The 19,028-nt window shown below is 48.2% G+C and overlaps 1 long non-coding RNA gene across 1 annotated transcript; it reads right to left on the bottom strand.

Annotated features, from left to right (window-relative positions):
• Positions 1-248: 248 nt before the first annotated feature.
• LOC118618709 lies at positions 249-18,312 on the bottom strand. The gene is made up of 3 exons (XR_004957086.1): positions 18,127-18,312; positions 8,728-8,861; positions 249-924 (listed from the first exon to the last, which is right to left on the bottom strand). It is a non-coding gene; the product is annotated as an uncharacterized LOC118618709 (long non-coding RNA).
• Between the last annotated feature and the right edge of the window lie 716 nt (positions 18,313-19,028).

Here is a 19,028-nt window from a genome sequence, read left to right on the forward strand (position 1 = left end):
ATCTATCTCATTTTGTGACAACCACAATTTCCAAACCACCTGCTGTTGTTCTGTTGTGGCATCCTGTAAGTCTTTGTCATTAAGATTTAGGATAGGGTTTGTTTGGGTTCTGCAGCCTGCTACCAAAGACTTCCTTCCTAGAAGTTGACACGGATTCACTCATCAGCACGCCAGAGGCAGGACAAGGTGGTTTTCCAGTTATCACTATGGAATAAACCAGCTCAACCTCAGTGATGGAAAATGCCGATCATTTTACTATGCTCACAGATTCTCTGAGCCAGGAATTTGGACAGAGTACAGCAGGAATGTCCACTATGTCCAGGGCTTCAGGTGGGAAAGGTAGATGACAGAGAAGAGGGTGGGGAACCTGAGTAGTTGGGGATGAAGTTATCTAGAGCCTTCTTGGTTCACATGTGTGGCACTGGCATTGGGGTGACTCAATGGCTGGGCTCAGCTGGGACTGCCCGACTTAGACCTACATGTAACTTCTCCATGTGGCTTGGGTGTCACTCTTGGGCAGCTGGGTTCCAAGAGTGAGTATTCTAAGAGAAGCCAGCAGAGATTGTGGGGCTTCTTATGACTAAGCCTCGATAGTCACAGAGAATCACCTTCTCTGTACTCTACTAATCAAAGCAGTCACAAGACTATCAGATTCAAGGGGAGGGACATAGATCCCACCTTTGGATGGGAGGAATGTCAAAGAATTTTAAACAGCTGCAGCAGGAAAGCCTACACCCAGGTGCAGATCCTCGTAGAATCGGGGCTCCCTTACCAAGTCGAGGTGTATCTTCTGGCTGGCAGGCTACTCAGTGGTGATTGAGAAAAAGCCATATTCCGAGGCCCTGATGTTCTTCCAGAAAGGACGGTAGACCAGGCTTCCATGATAAGGACTCTCTACAACAGAAATCCAGGTGGCTACTGGGTCTGCTGAAAAAGGCACAAGTCCAGTTATCACTGCTGGGGTATGCACAGGGTCAGACCAGCAGCATGTGACACGATGCTGTCAACGGCTTCAGCTGAGCACCTTCCATCCTCGTCTGAGAGTGCACGAGAGCTTATCCAGTGTCCACGCTGAAATGTAAAGATATTCTATCTACAGCATATTCCTGATCTGACAATTTGTACTTTGTATCAAAAAAGGAAGGGGATCGAGGCTTCTTCATGGTGAACCCATGCCAGTTTCTAGTGATTGGCATGCCTTTGAAACACATAGACCATCCTTCACCACCTGAGTTCATGTGGTTTTCACCAGACTGGGAAAGAAAGTAAGCAGTAAACAGATCAATAGGTCAATAGAAGAAAGCAAAAGAGAAGGTCTTCAGACTTATCCCTAGGTTCCTCTAAAGATGCTAGAGGGGAGGTGGGGCCCCAGGGCCCAGTGGTTCCGGGGGTCCTGGACTGCCAGCTGCCTGGCTTCCGGCTCTTCATCCTGCTTTGAGGCAGGTCCCATTTCTTTCAGAAAGCGAACCATTTGCACTGGTCTTGGATCACTTGAAGGCCACTGTACCTCACAGGTTGGACTATCTGGGACTTGGAAGCTCATGGAAGGGCAGCAGAGAGGAAATAGCTTAAGGAAGGGTCTAGGAGAGAGTAAGGAAAGTGAGATTGATTGGGGAGGGGTGGTATACAGTTCTTCCCATGGAAGCTATTAGGTGACATGTGTCACTTCTGGGCCCAAACAGTTAAGAGGTGATACACCTTCTCCGTCCCTCTGTACCCTGCCATGGGGATCTTATAGCCCATACACTCTGGCAGCATGTCTATATGATGGAAGAGGTTTTATCCATCCTCACCAGAGCAAGAAATAAAGCTGGATCATGGTAAGCCACTGACACTTGGGGGTTCATTTGCCAATGCAGCATGGCCTGGCTTAGCCTGACTAATATGGAAATCAAGGCCCAGAGAAGGAAATATGGATATTGAGTAACCCTGAATGGTGCCTGTCAGGAAAGCAAAATGAATGCAGGTAAGACGGTAGGAGTTTCTGCCCTGAGGGGATGACCAAGCAGCACCAATTCTGTCATCACTGCGTGGTGCTTTAGCACTTACAAAGCACATTCATGGACCCATCTTGCTAAATCCTCTCAGCAACCTTGGCAGAACCATCTTTAGCCCTATTCCATTGACTTTAAAAGATATGTGTCAAGTCATACAGTGAGGAAATGACAACGCCAAGTCTAGAATCTAGACACCACCCAATTGGCCACGTTTGTAGAATACTGGCATCTCTAATAAAGATTATAGCTCTATTTTCCCCCTTCCTTCTCCAAAATCCCTGGTTGGTATAGGCTTATCTTTTTTTCCCTAGGTCTATTTTTGCAGTAAGTTTATTTCAATATTTAAATTTTTCCTGGAGATGACTGAGCACACCCGGAGGAGTCACAGAACCAGGGTTGGGAAACCACCCTCAGGGGTCCCTAGCTGAGAGTCCCCTTGGCCGGTCCCTGAGGAGGCACAGCCACCATGGTCCTTGTCAGACCAGCAAATGAAGAAGTTGAACTGGACCACATCAAAGAAAGATTTCTTCAAAAACTCCAAATCAGATCCAGGTTCCTCTTCTGCGCACCACAGAGAGTAAGTAAAGGGGACCTTCTGGGGCTGCTTCCTCTTTCCACAAAGAGGGGAATGGCTGCAGCCTGAGGGTTGCCATTTATGTCTAAGAGTAGATGACAAGTTAAAGGTCAAGACTAGGGACCCAGGACCCAGTGTCTCTGGAACCCCGTGCTCTCCAAAGAGTAGTCTCAGCCATCAGGAGCCCAGACACTCCTGAGAAGCCCTCCTCCCTGCAGCCCCCAACCCTGGCTACTCACGTGGGCCCACTTGACCTGGATGTCACATCAGACCCCCACCTGCCCTCTCCTTGTTGTTAACACCCAGAGGATAACTTGATCCCGGGGTCTCATTTCCCGTCCAGCTCCCTCCTCCTCAGGACTCCATAGTCTGATTTCCATCTTTACCTCGATTCTAAAACTGTCCCCACCCAGGCCATCACCAAGATGCTATTGTCCAAACAGGAAGAACTCAGCTTCAATCCAGGCTCCATCACTTAAAGTGTGTAACCTTGAACAAGCTATTTACCTTCTCTGGTCTCAGTTTCCTCATCTACAAAAGAGGGATAATGATAGCTCCAAGCTTGTAGGGTTGCTGAGGGTGAAATGAGAGAATGTGGGTAAAACACTTGGCAAAATGCCTGCTTCACATAGTGCAGCATGTGATGAACACAGGTTGTCAATCCTTCAGCCAAAATCCTTGGGGCCAGAAATCATAACTTTTGTTTTCTTTTTTTTAAATTGAGATATCATTGACATATAACATTATATTAGTTTTAGGTATACAACTTAATGAATGTATATATGTACATATTGCAAAGTGATTACCACAACTTTAGTTAATATCAATACCACACATAGTTACATATTTTCTTGTGATGAGAGCTTTTAAGATCTACTCTCCTAGCAACTTTCAAATATACAATACAGGATTATTAACTATAGTTACCATTCGATTCCCAGGATCTATTTATTTTATAACTCTTCAGGCACCTGCAGACTGAGAGAAACCCGTTCTCCGACTCCCTTCACGCCTGCCTTTCTACCTGCTAAGACTACTTTGAATCAGATCACCTTCACTGAAGCTTGCGGAGGCTCTAACTATTGTTAAACACTTCCTTCCCTATCATGGCCAAAGGCTCTCCCCCCACATTGGTCTTCACTTCCGTCTGGTCCCCTCTGTAACCCCCCAAGCATCCTCACATGTCCCTTGCCCTCCCTCCCTTCCTCCATCTGGTGTGTCCCCCGTTTTCCTCGGTCACCCCCAGGCCCAGCCTGCCATTAAAGTCTAGGGATAGTTGGATTTTTATCAAGAAATTAAAAACTCGAGTCACCTTCAATTGTGAAGCCTTTACAGATGAATCTCACCCTGGAGCTTAAGATACTCTATTTTACCAAATCATTTTGGTTTTCAACAGATTTCTACACATGAATCCTCTCTCACCACTGACTTTCATTCTAAATTGAAAAATGTGCTTAAAAGAAAATAAGCTCATAGATGACCTCCCAGCATTCTGCTGGAGCAACTATGGGTCTCATCCAAAGGACCTGCAGTGTCCTGTGTCACAGTGTTCCACAGGGAACCTCGGCCTGGGTCCTGTTCCACAATGTTCCAAGGAGAACCTCGGCCTGGGTCCTGTCCCTCAATGTTCCAAGGAGAACCTCGGCCTGGGTCCTGTCCCTCAATGTTCCAAGGAGAACCTCGGCCTGGGCCCTGTTCTCCAATGTTCCAAGGAGAACCTCGGCCTGGGCCCTGTTCTCCAATGTTCCAAGGAGAGCCTCGGTCTGGGTCCTGCTCCACAATGTTCCAAGGAGAACCTCGGCCTGGGTCCTGTTCTCCAATGTTCCAAGGAGAACCTCGGCCTGGGCCCTGTCCCTCAATGTTCCAAGGAGAACCTCGGCCTGGGCCCTGTTCTCCAATGTTCCAAGGAGAACCTCGGCCTGGGTCCTGTTCCCAATGTTCCAAGGAGAACCTCGGCCTGGGCCCTGTTCTCCAATGTTCCAAGGAGAACCTCGGCCTGGGTCCTGTTCCCAATGTTCCAAGGAGAACCTCGGCCTGGGCCCTGTCCCTCAATGTTCCAAGGAGAACCTCGGCCTGGGCCCTGTTCTCCAATGTTCCAAGGAGAACCTCGGCCTGGGTCCTGTTCCCAATGTTCCAAGGAGAACCTCGGCCTGGGCCCTGTTCTCCAATGTTCCAAGGAGAACCTCGGCCTGGGCCCTGTTCTCCAATGTTCCAAGGAGAACCTCGGCCTGGGTCCTGCTCCCAATGTTCCAAGGAGAACCTCAGCCTGGGCCCTGTTCTCCAATGTTCCAAGGAGAACCTCGGCCTGGGTCCTGTCCCACATTGTTCCAAGGAGAACCTCAGCCTGGGTCCTGTTCTCCAATGTTCCAAGGAGAACCTCGGCCTGGGTCCTGTTCTCTAATGTTTCAAGGAGAACTTCAGCTTGGGTCCTGTTCCCAATGTTCCAAGGAGAACCTCGGCCTGGGTCCTGTCCCACAATGTTCCAAGGAGAACCTCGGCCTGGGTCCTGTTCCCCAGTGTTCCAAGGAGAACCTTGGCCTGGGTCCCCCTCCCCAGTGTTCCAAGGAGAACCTCAGCATGGGTCCCCCTCCTCAGTATTCCAAGGAGAACCTCAGCATGGGTCCCCCTCCCCAGTATTCCAAGGAGAACCTCAGCATGGGTCCCCCTCCCCAGTATTCCAAGGAGAACCTCAGCATGGGTCCCGCTCCCCAGTGTTCCAAGGAGAACCTCAGCCTGGGTACTCAGCCTTTCACTTTTGCCCTCTCTTCCCCCTTTCTGCATGGGGTTTTCAGCAAGAGTCAAGCTCAGCCCCACCCACCCCTACCTTGGAGGTGAGGCAGCCCCTCCTTTTCTGCTCTGAGGCTGGAGCGATTTTCCTAAGAGCTGTTCGCTGCTTTCAGCCCCTTTGTAGCCAATGTGCTCCTGATGGTTACTGTATAGAATCACCCCTGATGTCCCCTGATGTCTCCAGCGCACAACAAATCATATGCTGTCCTAAATCCCAGTTTCCTCAAACTGTAACAATGGGGAACTCTGTTTCCTTCTCCTCTCCACCTCCCACTCAGTTCTCACAGCTTCTTCGTAGGCCCCTCACCCATAACAAGCTGGGGACTCACGCTCAGCCACCCGAAACATTAGCAAACCTAAAACCCACATTTACATTTTATTACTCTGTAGGAAGATGACTTACAATACAACCTACAATAAATTGAGGAAAAGAGAAATTGAACAAGTGCTTCTGGGTGGTGGGTCAGGGATATATACACACACCTATGTATTGTTTTGAAGACTCTTTTAAATGATCAAGTGGTTCATGAAGTAACCAGGCCTGCGGTCTTATACCACCGGTGTTTGTTCCTCATTTACCCTTTTTTAATTTTTTTTAACCAGAGGAATTTTTCCCTAATGGGGAAATCCCTGGATTCTGCATTCTAAGCTCTCCGAATTTAGTTCTTCCCTCTTTTTGTTTGTGTATTTATCATTCAAACAGAGGGGCTGAGAAGGTCAAGTTTGGAGGACGGGTTAGGAACCTGAGGTACCTACCGCGGGCTGTGCACTTCCTAAGCTCAAATCCTGGAAAAGAGTAAATTACCCCAGGTCGCTGACGGGCCCATTTTGTGCATTCGAAGCTCTGAGGTATGTTTAAGTGAACTTGCTGGAATTCGGTTTGTGGCCATCTTGGTTGTCCATTGAACCAATATTATGTGTCCCTTGAGTCTGTGATATGACAGCGGGACCCCCAAGACCCTGAAAAGCAAGGGTCGCACAAGCCTTTGAGATAACTCCCCTTCGGGTGCAGCTAACCGGCTCCTGCTCACTCAGCTCCCCCTCCACAAGGAGCGCATGGGCTGCCGGCCCCACCTGCCGCTCAGCTCCTCTCCGCAGCCTGCACCGTCAGCAAAGCCCGGACGCCAGAAAAATGCCCAGAGATGCCCCTCAGCCCTCGCACCATGGGAGAGGAATGTTGCCTGCTTCTCAGTGGCTCTGCTATGATCACAGTGAGTACAGGGAGGAATCAAACCACACTGCCCCAGAGGGATGCTGCGCAGGGACTCTGGGGAGGCCTCACAGGGTGGTGGCCGTCAGCCGATCTGCCGTGGCCCCTGCAGGGGCCCCTGAGGTGCCCCGTCTAAAACTAGCTCTCCAGTCCCCCTGGACTCCATGCCCTCGTGCTGCCCAGGGCACCACTCTGTGCTGGATGTGTCCTCTCTACCCAGGAGTTTTTCCTCTGCTGAAGCATTCCCATCCATGTTTTACCACCTCCCATCGCAAAAGAAAAAGAAAAAAATACCCTTTGGAACTGGTCACTCTTTAGCTAACACCCTCTTTTTCTTCTCCCTTTTAGAATAAAATTCCTCAGAAAAATGATTGATTTTCACAGTCACTACTGCCTCTCCTCCTATATTTTCTTGACCCCTTACAGTTGGGCTTTGCTCCCCGCCATGCCCCTGAGACCAGTCTTGCCAAGGGTCACGACAGCACCTACTGGGCAGCTCTCAGTCGTCCTCCCCAACCTCTCAGCAGCATTTGGCCAGTTGATCGCTCCTTCCTTCTAGAAATACTTCCTTCCGTGTCTCCCACCACCCGTCTCTGATTCTCCCCCCCGGGCTGCTGTTTTCCGTCCATTAGACGCAGTCTCCACCCTAGGGCTTCTCATTCTCTGGCCTGTGCCCACTCCCAGGGCACTCCCCTCACATCCCCTCTAGCCCATTCATGTGCTGACGAGGTTGTACCCTGGCCCTGACCTTTCCTCGCTGGGGCACCCTGGACAAGTCATTTACCCTCTATGCCTGAGTCTTCTCATCTGTCAAGGTACCCTGTGCACAGGGCTGTTGTGAGAGCAGGTGAGTTAGTATGTGCACAGCACTAAAACGTGCCGGGTAGGTTTCTTCAGTGAGTGCTCTTCCCACCTGTTCACCTGGCTAACTTCAGTTCACCCTTTGGGTCTGAGTGTAAATGTCACTTCTAGATTTCTGTGCAGCTTCTTCTCCTTGTCACCCTTACACAATTTTGATCAGTGCATGACTTCTGTGACTGTTGACTGCCAACTACTACCTGGTTAGCCCCTGAAGAGCAAGGACAGTGAGTTTCTTCATTTCTGCTCTATCCCCAGCACCCAGAGTGATCCGGGGCAGAAAAGGGGGTGCCTCAGTGAAGAGTCACTGGGTGAATGAATGAAAGACCGAACATATGAATGAATAAATGGATTCTAAGTGACCACTGCAGCCCTATGGAACCTAATTAAGAAGGTGGACCTCTGCCCAGCCAGTGTGGCTCAGTGGCTGAGCATCAACCCATGCACCAAGAGGTCGCTTGTTCGATCCTGGTCAGGGCACATACCTGGGTTGTGGGCCCAATTTCCAGTGGGGGGCATGCAGGAGGCAGCCAATCGATGTTCTCTCTCATTGATGTCTCTCTCTCTCTCTCTCCTTTCCTCTCTCTAAAATCAATAAAGAAAAAATATTTTTTTTTAAAAATAAATAAATAAGAAGGTGGACCTCTCCTAAGAAAGGGGCCTTGGAAGGATCTTGATCAGGACACACTGAAGAGCCTGGGTCATGAAGGAGGCTGCAAACTCACTTCACCATGCCCACCATGGAGGCCTCTTTATCGCTCTGTGCCCAGCTCCTGTGCCCTGGACGACATGGCTCTATCCCACAGCAGTGGTGGGTGGGTCTAAGCCACCAGACTCTCTGTGGCCAAACAAATCCCATGCTAACCTGCAGGTGTGTTAACCAGAGATTCTGTTTATCCTTAGACCTGAAACTCAATAATAAGCTGACATGCCTGAAATGGATTTACTCAGGCCAGGCTGACTCCATGGAGGTGGCAAGTAGGATGAACACAGACCTGGGGTTGAATCCTAGCTGTGCCCCTGGTCACCTGCGCAACCCTGAGAAGAAATGGTGGAAACTCTCCAGTTCTTCACGGTTGACGCTCTTCAGTTATGAAATACTCCTTCTGCTGTCGGAAAGGTAAACTTCGGCACTGTGCTTAGTACCTGGCAGAAATGCACATTTTCACTTCCCTCCCTCCAACGTGGAGTAGAAGTTTCCCGCCAGTGATGAAAAGGGTGGAAATTAAGAAGCTCCAGGAAGGAGCAAAGCTGCTCCCCATCATGAATTACACACACTTGACCTTGGGTTGGGTAAATACAAGCGTGGTTCTGTTCAGCTCGACTCAGTGGAGAAGTATTCACAGGCACCTCCCGCGGGCCCGTGTTTGTGCCGCAGCCGAAGACGACGCTGAGATTCCGATTCCATTGCTCTCTCTGTCTGTTTCTCCAGAACCTGGGTGTAAAGCAGTAAAGGACTCCTTAAAGTCTTTCAAGTCTTGCTCTGTTAATCCCATGATTCAGATGGAAGGAACTTTTGAGGGGAGGAAATTAACGCCGCTTGAGTGCCACCCTGCCGGTGCCTCCTCTTGCTTTCTGATGAAATCCCCGCCACCCTGTGATGTCGGTATCTAAACGCATCACTGAAACGAAGCTCTATCTCTAGAATCCCAGCAAGCAGGGCCTCCACGAAAGCCTGGAAAATTCCAGAGCCTCGGCACAAAATTAATCTACCCTGACTTGGGTGTGGGGGAAGATACAGGAGGGGCCAGTTCAGACCTTTAGAAGTCCTAAGCGCTAAACATATGGCATCATCTGCAATGGGATTCAAGATAAAAACACTATAGACTCATTAAACAGAAAACTTGCACGCATGCTGAAGTCAAAATTGCTTCTCTGTACGTGTTTCCGAAAGCAATGTCCTGGAAAACTTTATTAAAGCCGCATCTTGTTTTTTTCTCAGCAAGCCCCTGACTTGCCGGTACAGGGGCCCTTGGTCTGCGTACTGGGTTAGGCAGCAGCCAGTGTCTGCTGTGTCCTCACAAGATCAGGGGTGAATGAACTTAGACAAGGTCAGCTACATCCAAACCATTTCCACTGATAAGGAGCTGATTGACTGCAAGCATTTCATAGGGGTGCCCTCTTATGAACTCTATTTTGAGAAGTGGAAAAACTGATGAGGCTGTGATATAATCAGAGAGAAAGAACCGTTTCAAGGTCAACGGGTTTTGTTGGATAGTAAAACTCATCTTTGTTTCTTTTTTCCCCTTCACATGAAAAGAAAAAAGGATGTGCAGCTTCTCCATGAGTCTGAGTTCAGGTAGAAAATCCCAGTGCTCATGCCCTGGCCGGTTTTGTTCAGTGGTTAGAGCGTCAGCCCTTGGACCAAAGAGTTGCAGGTTCGATTCCAGTCAAGAGCACGTACCTCAGTTGCGGTTTGTTCCCCAGCCCTGGTCGAGTCGTGCAGGAGGCAACCAATTGATGTGTCCCACATTGATGTTTCTCTCTCTCTCTCTTTCTCTCTCTCTCCTATTCTATCTGAAGATAAATGGAAAAATATCCTCGGGTGAGGATTAAAAAAGAAAAAGAAAAAGAAAATCCCAGTTCTCAGAGGGTCCTTCGGAAATCTATTGACAGTTTCCTGTGGTCTTGCATATGGTTGTTCTCCAAAGGCCTTGTGATTGTGATTTTAACTATCTCTAGGAAGACCCTGAAAGAGCATAATCTCAAAATAATATTCAGCCTTAACACTTTAAAGTACACATGGCAAAATGGTGTAAGACCCATTGGTGGGCAAGGGTGTGAGGAAACAGGAATTCTCATAAATTGTTGGAAGGCGTACAAATTGACACAATTTTTTAGAGAGCAATGTACAAACCTATCAAAATTTTCAATGTGTAAATATGACCTTGGACTCAGTTATGTCATGTCTAGAGTTTTTTCCTATAGAGATCCAGTCACGTAAGTACTCAGAGATAAACAAGCAAAGACATTCACTGCAGTCATTTTTATCACATTTTTAAAAATTGGAAATAACTAAATGTCCATTAATGAAGGAATAGTTAAACAATGTCTTATGTATCTGTTCTATGGTATGCTATACAGCAGTTAAAAAATATAATGTCCACAACCACATTAAAATTACAACTAAACTACAGAACAGTCATCATTCAGAACTGCTTGACATCGAGCTGAATGGAAGTCCTACAACTACGAAATTAAAGAAGCAGCCACATCGAGACTGGTAGGAGGGGCAGAGGTGCGACAGGCTGGTCCCACGGAGGTGCGACAGGCTGGTCCCACACCCACGTGTGGCAGATAAAAATCAGGAGGATACCTAGGCTGGGAAGGTCCTCCTTGAGGAGTGAGTGGTCCCTGTTCCATACCAGACCCCCAGCTCAGGGTTTCAGTGCCAGGAAGAGAGTCCCCATAACTTCGGGCTGTAAAACCAGCAGGAACTGAGGCTGAGGGAGGCTGAGGCTGCTGGAGTTCAAGGAAGTTCCTCTTAAAGGGCTCGCACACAGATATACTTGAACTTGCTCCTTCTGAGCTCGGAGGGGAGGCAACTTTAAAGGCACCAGAGACGTACAGGGAAGAACTGAGCTGTTTGGCCTCAGGATGAGGGCTGGACAGGCAGCTTTCTTTTGGACAGGCATGCTGGCAGAGGCCTTTGTTCCTTTGGTGAGCCCTTCCCCAGGTCTGCAGAGGGCCTCTATATCTAGGACTCCAGCAACCTGGCTCACACTGTTTGCCCTGCCCAGGTGATTCCCTGAGGCCCTGCCCCACCCAACTTTCAGGCCCACCCAAGCTGTTCCCAGTGGCTTTATCATAGGACTGACTAGCCTGTCTTGGATCCTGCTTCAGATTTTCCTAAAATCTCTCAAACAAGCAGCATCTGGTATCAGCAAGCCCCATACCTCTCATTAAGTGGCCTTGGGCCTGGCACTAGAAGCAGCCAGCCTTGGTTTACATCTTGGCTTTTTCTGGGCACCTCTAAGCCCAACACAAGAAACAGCCATCGGCATATTACTCTGTAGCTTATGTCAGGTGGCCCTGGGTAGGACATAGGCAGTGGCTGACCTTGCCCCAGAGTCAGCACACCCAGTGGACAGCTTCAGACCAAAAAATAAGGATAATGTAAGGAGCCTCTGGGACAACTTCAAGTGTGCCAACATTTGCATCATGAGGGTGCCAGAAGGAGAAGAGAGAGAGCAAGAAATTGAAAACCTATTTCAAACAATAATGACAGAAAACTTCCCTAACATGGTGAAGGAAACAGACATACAAGTCCGGAAAACACAGAGAGTCCCAAACAAAATGAACCCAAAGAGGTCCACACCAAGACACATCATCATCACAATGCAAAGGGTTAAACACAAAGAGAGAATCTTAAAAGCAGAAAAAGAAAAGCAGTTTGTTACCTACAAAGGAGCTCCCATAAGACTGTCAGCTGATTTCTCAAAAGAAACTTTGCAGGCCAGAAAGGAGGGGCAAGAGATATTCAAGGTGATGAAAAGCAGTGACATACAACCAAGATTACTCTATCCTGCAAAACTATCATTTAGAGTCGATGGACATATGAAGAGTTTCCCAGACAAGAAAAAGCTAAAGGTGTTCATCATCACCAAACCAGTATTATATGAAATGTTGAAGGATCTTCTTGAAGAAAAAGATAAAAAATATGAACAAACAAAACATCAACGAATACATATCTATCAACAATGCAATCTACAAACAAAAGGAGCAAGCAGAACAGAAACAGACTCATAGATACAGAGACTTTTTTGTTGCTTGCCAGATGGGAGGAGGCTGGGGGGATGAGTGAAAAGATGAAGGAATTAAGAGGTACAAATTTGTGGTTAGACTGACGAACCTCAAAGGGAAGTGGGGAGGGAGGGTGCAATAAACCAAAGAACTTCTATTCATATATGCGTAACAAATGGACATAGACAATGGTATGGAGAAGGTAGAAAGGGGGAAAGGGGGCAGGATTGGGGAGGAGGAGGTCAATGGGGGGAAAAAGAGGAGACATCTGTAGTATAATCAACAATAAAGATAAATTAAAAACATATGTGTGTGTGTGTGTGTGTGTGTGTGTATATATATATATATATATATATAAAATGTTAAGCCCTGGCCAGGTGGCTTGGTTGGAGCACCATCTCGGTATGCCAAGGGGTTTGATCCTCAGTCCCCCAGTCAGGGCACATACAAGAATCAACCAATGATGATTTTTCAAATCATTCAAAGCAAGAGACTCTATTAATATCCCATTTTATTTTTCTTGTGCTAACTGGCAGCACTGTGCCCCGCCTCTAGTCAGGGCTGCCTGTGCGCCCTCTCACAGTAAGGAGCGGTCAACACTGAGCCCTGCAGCTTGATTTACCTCCAATCATCTTCTCAACCCAACCCATTCTCACATCAATGAACTAAAAAAAAAAAAGAATCAACCAGTGAGTGCATGGATGAGTGGAACAACAAGTCAATGTTTCTCTCTCTCTCTCTCAAATTAATAAATAAAAATTCAAAAAATAATAATGTTAAGATGCATATACACAAAATGATATGAAAAGAAGTCTACAATTACTAATTTAGAGACACAAGTTTTCAAACAGTTTAAACCCAATTGTGTACGTGTTTTTTTTAATTATGTACATATATCTTTTTTTTTAATCCTCACCTGAGGACATTTTTCCCATTTTTTTTGTTCAGGTAGAGTGGGAAGGAGAGAGAGGAACAGAGAGAGAGAGAGAAACATCCATGTGAAAGGAACACATCGAGCGGCTGCCACCCGCACGACCAACCAGGGCCGGGGACAAACTGCAACCGAGGTACGCGCCCCTAGCGGGAACCGAACCCGGGTCTCTCAGGACCGCAGGCCGACGCTCTAACCGCTGAGCCAAACCGGCCAGGGCTGTACATATATCTTTTTATAAACATAGGACATATCAAGATGATATTTGTCACTTGGGGGAGGGGCTCTGGTAGAAGGAGGTAGTGAGGCAGAGAATGGGGGCCTCCTATTTCTTGTTTTGCCGTATCAGAGTTACAAATTTTCTTACAAGAAAGTTATGTGACTTTCATAATAAGGTTGTTTTATTTTTTTAAAGAATTACAGCCCTGGCTGGTGTGGCTCATTTGGTTGGAGCAATGTTCTGTACACCAAAAGGTGCAACTTCGATTCTCAGTCAGGGCACATACCTAGTTTGTAGGTTTGGTTCCTGTTTGGGGTGAAAACAAGAGGCAACCAATTGATGTTTCTCTCTCCCATTCTTTCTCTCCTTCCTCTCTCTAAAATTTATATCAATCATTGGGTGAGGATTTAAAAATAGAATTACAGAGGCCTTTGGAGATGGGATTTGTTGGTGTTTTATCAACACAGTCCACGACCAGAGCCAAGGCCACCTCACCTCCTTGAGCACTGTTTCATGTTCCACACTCCGGAGTACGATCCACCCCAGCGCTGTCAGGGAGAGCACCGTGCTCCCCTGCCAGGTGAGAGAGCGTGCTCGCTGGGGACAGAGCGGTGCAATCTGCACAGCGCCTTCATTACCTTATCTCACAATAGCCTGCAGGGTGGGCAGGACAGGAATTTTTATTTCCATTTCTACAGCGGAGGCTTAGAGAAGTTCTGAGCCAGCCCCTGGTCATGTGATTGGCAAGTAGCGAGCCACAAGTGAATCAGGTTAGAAGCTAGTTACGCAGATGTGCTCGTCTCCACTGCAGAGGTGCACGCCTGTCACCAGGACCAGACAGGGAGCAACTCTGGGCCCAGAGCAGGCTCTCCCTGGTCAGGGCTCAGTGGCAACAGCCCCATTGCCCCTAACTTTCCATTTGCAAGCTAACACATTCCAGCAGTTAAATGACGTGTTGGGAGTCCATTCCTGCTCTTCAAATGAGGTGTCTTTGTACAGCTCTGTCTTCTACCACTGTTGCCTAGTACTGCATCGGTACGGGCTGCACTGTGTTCCCCCCAAATTCATATGTTGAAGTCTTGACGCCCAGTACTTCAGAATGTAACTATATTTGAAAACAGGGTCTTTAAAGAGGTAATTAAATTAAAATAAGGTCACTGGGGTGGGTCCTAATCTAATTGGATCGTTGTCCTTATAAAAGGAGGGAATTTAGACACCAACATGTACAGAAAGAAGATGATGTGGGGACAATGGGAGAAGATGACCATCCACAAGCCCAGGAGAGGAGCCTGGAACAGACCCTTCGCTCATGATCCTCGGAACAAACCAACTGCACCGGCACCTCGGACTTCCAGCCTACAGAACTAAGACAGTACATCTCTACTGGTTAAGCCACCAGTCTGCGGTGCTTGCTTGCTTTTTTTAAAAAAGCTTTTTTTCCTTTGTTTATTTTAGAGAGAGAGAAAGGGTAAGGGAGAGAGAGATAGAAACATCAATTGGCCACCTCCTGCATGCCCCCTATTGGGGATTTGGCCCACAACCTGGGCATGTGCCCTGACCGGGATCACACCGAGACCTCTCCAGACTGAGAATTCTTTAGGTGGAACTTCTTCACAATGACTGAGGAGGACAAATGTGCCCTGGTAACTCTAGAAGTCTCCGGGCTGTCTATAGGCAAAGCCCGGTGGTGAGAGCCCCTCCTAGAATGGCCTGGGCCCGGCTGAGGGTGGAGAACCAGCATTGCTTTGCTTCAGGGTCCTCAGTCTGCTCACAGATAAAGCGAAACCCCTCAGCATACGAATCCCAGAAAACAGGAAGCCCCTTTTATTTGTTCCAAAGAGGGAGCAGGATATGATAAAAATATACACTTAGAATTTTTGGAAAATATGGGGGGGGGGGGAATCCCCATAACCCTACCACCCTGACACTTAGTTTACTTTTTTGCATTTTGCTGCTTTGTTTTACACGGTCATGTTTCATAAATGGATACAGAATTACATATACAATCTTATTTTTTTTTTATTTATAAAGCATTCCTCCGTGTTGTTATAATCTCTCTGTAAACATCATTTCAAATGACTGCAAAGTATCCCAGCAAGCTGATCGGCTTTCTCAAATGTGCACTGCAGGACATCTGCCTCAGAATTATATGGCGTGTGTTAAAAGTGCAGATTTCTGGATCTCATCCCAGAACCATTATATCAATCTCTAGGAGTGGAGGCTGGCAATTCTCGTCTTAATAAGCTTCTCAAGCAACCCATAAAGTTCCAAAACATTTTTAAAACCACTGAAATTGGTATAACCATAGTTATACGTCACCTTACCCCAAATGATGGACGTTTCAGTTGTTGGCAATTTTTGCTTTTACAAATAACTGCATAAAGAACATCTTTGTGCGTAAAGCATTTGGCGACTTCTATAACATTTCCTCAGGATGGTTTCTCAAAGGTGATATCATTTGGTCGAAGATGTAAACCTTTAAAGATGCCTGATAAACACACAACACACCTGCACACGCCTGTACGCCTGCCGTCTGCTCAGGTTGCCGGGAAAAGCCAGTGGGCATTTACTCATCTACACTCCTGGTTCACACGAGCTTTTGTTTTCCAGTTCTCTTTTCAGCAGAGTTCTATCTTTATTACCCAAAATATTGAGTTGAGTCACAATAAAGTAGGCAAGAAGTGAGCAGTCAATAAAATGCCCTTTATTGATGCATAAAAGACTCTGGCTGCCCTGGCCAGTTTGGCTCAGCGGTTAGAGCGTCGGCCTGCGGTCCGGAGAGACCCGGGTTCGGTTCCCGCTAAGGGCACGTACCTCGGTTGCAGTTTGTCCCCAGCCCTGGTTGGTTGTGCGGGTGGCAGCCACTCGATGTGTCCCTTCACGTCGATGTTTCTCTCTCTCTCTCTCCCTTCCTCTCTCTCCCTCCCACTCTATCTGGACAAAAAATGGAAAAATATCCCACGGGAAACCAGGGCAGCAGATAACCACGGGCACTTCCAGGGTTCCAGGTACAAACCAGAACTCAGCACGGACACCGCGCCCCCAACACAGCCATCCCACGTGCCACGGAGCAGTGCTCTCTTCAATTCAAGGCGATGACCAACACTTGAAGGAGGTACACAGCGATATGGGTGTCACAGAAGCTGGGCCCACCCTCCCTGATGAATAGGAATCACCTTTCAAACATCAAGAACCCAGCAACCGGCAGGACTGGGGGATTCCTGGGAGGAAAATTGTTCATAGAGCCACAGTGAGCTCAGGGCAGCTGATGAGCGGCCAAGGGGGTCAGAAAGAGCCACAAAACAGAATGTCAAACGCATGGCAGGCATATTGTTTTCAGACTGTGTGTTGAAACGGCTCCGGGGAGAGGAAATGACACAGAGATATGGGCAACCTCAAGCAGCCCACTGTGCCACCGATTAGCGCAACGAGGACTCATTCATTTGCTCAGTTAGCCTTCCCAGAGCCTGTAGCATGTGCTAGGCATGGGTCTAAGGACTTCACAATGTGAACGTATTCAGTCCCCACAATCAAGCCTAATAGATATCACCACCCCCATTCTACAGATAAGGAAACTGAGACACAGAGAGGCTAAGTAACTGGCCAAAGTCGCATAGCTAATACATGGTAGAGCCAATATTTAATCCAAGCAATCTGGCTCCAGAGTCCAAGCTTTTAGCCACGACCCTAAACCACCTTGGAAGAGAGGACTAAGAGGGGTGGGAACCTATCACACAGAAAGCGCAGTGAGGGAAGCCGAAGCCACAGAGTCAGCTAAAGTGACATTCAGAATAAAGATGCGAGCTGCTGACCCTCACACCCGAGCACATTTTGGAAGGATCAAGTTGTTCATTGCAAACCAGTCTTTCAGCACCCATCTGGTCCTACTCCTCCCCCCACTCCATACAGACACCTCCCCCTTGGTCACCCTGCCTGCTAGCTTCAGAATGTGGCGCCTCAGCCCCTGGGGTGCCGCGTCCCTAGCACAATAATTCCTGCCCTCAGGGACCACCTCTGCGTTTCATATGAAAGGCTGCAGACTCCACCATCAGAGCCCGCATCCCTGGCCTCCAAGGCCTTCCACCACTGCAACGAATTACTCGTGCTGAAAACTCCCATGTGGAAACAATCGACAGACTTTCCCGTCAAACCTGGCCGGCTGGCAGCTCACATGCCTAGACTGGAGCAAGCTGCCTCCCCTTTTAAACAAACACATTAAGTTAATAATAACACTGACCACAGTTTGACAGCCACGTTTACTAATTAATTCTTATTTGTCCCTTCTGTTAGGAAGGCGGTAGGATTTGCTCAATTTACAGATGAACTGAGACTCCTAACCGGTTGCTTTTAAGGTGGCACCAAAAAGTTATTGGAGTGTTTACCCGAGAACCTCCCTCTTTGTTCAGCCTGGTACGGGATGGAGTGCCTAGAACCGCCCCCTGCTCACCCAGGCCCGGCCAGCCCTGCCCCTTGACGGGAGTGTAGGTTGCTCCTCACAACCACCCCTTCCGTTCACTTGCCCGTGCCAATGGTGCCAATGGTGCTGTCTTTCTATCCGCACAATAATCCGAGGAGGTTTGATTGTGATCCCCATCACTGTGGCTCTGAGAGGTCAAATGACATGCTCAAGGACACACAGCCCAGAAGCAGCAAGACCTGGTGTTTGTAGCCTCCCCTTTGCCCAAGTTTGGCTGGTTTAGAAATTTGTTCCAGGTGATGTAACGGGCAGCTTCCAGAACAGAAGTCTCCCTCCCTGCCCAGCCTTGGGCTCTGACCATAGAACCTGCCCTCTCTCCCCACACCTACCTCCAAAGGCCCTTGGGCTCTAGACATTCAAGAGCTGAACTGTTTGTGGACTCTAGTGGGAGGAAGAATTTGCTCCTAGTCTGTAACCTCTGTTCCCTTAATCCAAATGAATGTATCTAAAGAATGCTGTTCCCTGGGGCAGACACCCCTGGACTGATGTCTTCAGCCATGTCGTTGGGCCGATGCTGGACTTCCACCCCCAGCTATTTTCAGCTCGCGGCACCCCAAGGCTGGGAAAGGTCGCTGGGCGTGCTCTCTGTCTGCTTATCTTAACCTCACCCTCTATCTTCTCTCCCTTCTATAACATTTATTGAGCATTTTTGATATGCCAAGCGTCCCACTGGGACCATTAACATTCTAGACCATGCTTAGTTCTTGCAACAACCCCACAAGGCATGTATTCTTATTGTGGTGTTGGTTTCACAGATATGGAAACTGAGGCATAGAGAGCCTCTCTTCATGACAGAGGTCACATGGTTGATGTGCAGCAGAACTGGGATCTGCCTCTCGACTCTAGGGTTAGGACACTGGTCTCCAGCTCCCCCACCTCGTATCCTCACACAGCAGAGGGTGCCGAACTGTCAGGGCAAAGGCCCCACGGTCACATTTTTCACCTGGTGATGGCCTGTGGGGCTGATTATAGCCATGTGTTATTTCCCAAGGGGACTCAGGGGCCCCTTTGCAGAAACCAACACCCTCACCACCACCCTGGCTGCTGAGCAAGGAGTATCAGCCAACTCTGAGGGCTGAGACCCAGGCTTCTGAGGTTGCACCAGCAAAAAAGGAAGTGCACTTGGCTTCTTGCTTCGTCTGAGCCTGGCTAACCATGTCCCGCTTGGGATCAGCATGGAGGCCGGGATCTAATGAGTAATAACACCATCGGGCTTGTCTTGAACCTCAAG

This window comes from Molossus molossus, unplaced genomic scaffold, assembly GCF_014108415.1.
Source record: "Molossus molossus isolate mMolMol1 unplaced genomic scaffold, mMolMol1.p scaffold_m16_p_1, whole genome shotgun sequence".
In the NCBI taxonomy this organism is placed as follows: Eukaryota; Metazoa; Chordata; class Mammalia; order Chiroptera; family Molossidae; genus Molossus; species Molossus molossus.